We start from the raw sequence: 2,066 nt of genomic DNA, 5'->3' as shown, positions 1-2,066 counted from the left end.
CAACTAATCCTTTTAAAAGTTGGAAAAATGAAAAATCCCAGAACTTTTCTCCTGAATGAGCCGAACGTTTTGATGCGTGAGCAGCTAAAATAGCGTAAAGGATGCAGGAGCAGTCGGTCTGTAAAACCAGTCAGGAAGAACAGGAAAAAGATTTGCTGACTCAGCATTAACCCTGACCTGACCACCTTCATTCAGGGTTCCAGTGGTTCCTGTTGGGCCTTCGGTGCCACTGGATCCATGGAGGACCAGCTGTTCAAGCAGACCGGGGCTCTGGTGTCCCTGAGCGAACAGAACCTGGTGGACTGTTCAGGGTTCATGGACAACATGGGCTGCAGAGGCAGCTGGATGGACCGGGCCTTCCAGTACGTTGTCATCAACGGAGGTCTGGACTCAGAGGTGTCCTACCCGTACGTAGGGATGGGGAGTCAGAACTTATGGTTCTGAGCTGGTGCTGGGCCCAGTTTGTCTGTGTCCTGAAGTCCTGGTCTCTGTTGGACCTTCAGGACCGGCTGTGCAGCTTCAGACCCACCTACAGCACCGTGAACCTCACAGGGTTCCTGAACGTTCCCTGTGACGGAGCAGTTCTGATGGAGGCCGTGGGTCCGGTCTCTGTAGCCATCCATGCAGGTCACTGGTCCTTCCAGTTCTACAGGTCCGCTCAGTTCTGGGACATAAATCATATTTAACGGTTCAGAACCAGTTCAGTCTGGGTTTAGAACCAGTTCAGTTTGGGTTCAGAACCAGTTCAGTCTGGGTTCAGAACCAGTTCAGTCTGGGTCCAGAACCAGTTCAGTCTGGGTTCAGAACCAGTTCAGTCTGGGTTCAGAACCAGTTCAGTTTGGGTTCAGAACCAGTCTCTCATTGGGTTTAGGAGTCTACTACGAGCCAAGTGCAGTTTTTGGAACCTGGACCACGGGGTTCTGGTGGTGGGTCACAGCTCTGATGAGTGTGGAAACTACTGGATCGTCAGGAACAGGTGGGTCAAAGTCCTGGTCCAACCGGACCACCTGTCCACACAGGTGGTGTTTTTACACAAAGCTGTTCGTCCTGCAGCTGAGGAGAAGACCTCAGAATGATCAAAGATCCTTACAACAACTGTAGCATCACAATGTTCGTCAGCTGCCCTGTGATTGGATGAACAGGACGATGACATCATCACTCTGAAGGATCTGATCACAAAATGATTGATTCATTTCTTCCATTATGACATCATCTTATATTCATGATAAACATTTGTTGTTTCTGCCTCTTAATTTAATCTTTACAAATATAAATGTTTTATTCCTGATAAATAAAAAATAAAGAATTGCTTTGATCATCAAACATGATTCATGTTTTCATCAAAGAAACTGAAAAATAAAATCTGCCTGTTTTTAATGTTCAGAGTCAGAAAACCTGTCAGAGTTCAGTCAGATCCAACTTCCTGTCACATGAAAGAACCACATTCTTCCTCCATGACACTGCCTCACCTGGACAGAGTGTGGACCAATCAGAGAGCTCCGTTTATTCAACAACCAGTCTTTATAAAGTTCACACAATGAGGAAGAGCAGATTATTCTCTGCTTCTTCATCTGCAGTGTGTGGTGAGTTTACCTGTTATACTTACCTGTTTACCTGTTATACTTACCTGTTTACCTGTTATACTTACCTGTTTACCTGTTATACTTACCTGTTTACCTGTTATACTTACCTGTTTACCTGTTGTACTTACCTGTTATACTTACCTGTTTACCTGTTATACTTACCTGTTGACCTGTTATACTTACCTGTTTACCTGTTATACTTACCTGTTATACTTACCTGTTTACCTGTTATACTTACCTGTTTACCTGATATACTTACCTGTTTACCTGTTATACTTACCTGTTTACCTGATATACTTACCTGTTTACCTGATATACTTACCTGTTTACCTGATATACTTACCTGTTATACTTACCTGTTTTACTTACCTGTTTACCTGATATACTTACCTGTTTACCTGTTATACTTACCTGTTTACCTGTTATACTTACCTGTTGACCTGTTATACTTACCTGTTTACCTGTCATACTTACCTGTTTACC

The 2,066-nt window shown here is 43.9% G+C and overlaps 1 pseudogene; it reads left to right on the top strand.

The window, feature by feature from the left end:
- Positions 1-270: 270 nt before the first annotated feature.
- LOC106511438 (cathepsin L1 pseudogene) lies at positions 271-1,268 on the top strand (annotated as a pseudogene).
- The last annotated feature ends 798 nt before the right edge of the window (positions 1,269-2,066 follow it).

This window comes from Austrofundulus limnaeus, unplaced genomic scaffold (genome assembly GCF_001266775.1).
Source record: "Austrofundulus limnaeus strain Quisiro unplaced genomic scaffold, Austrofundulus_limnaeus-1.0 Scaffold2791, whole genome shotgun sequence".
Classification (NCBI taxonomy): domain Eukaryota; kingdom Metazoa; phylum Chordata; class Actinopteri; order Cyprinodontiformes; family Rivulidae; genus Austrofundulus; species Austrofundulus limnaeus.
This window is presented reverse-complemented; position numbering and strand designations above follow the sequence as displayed.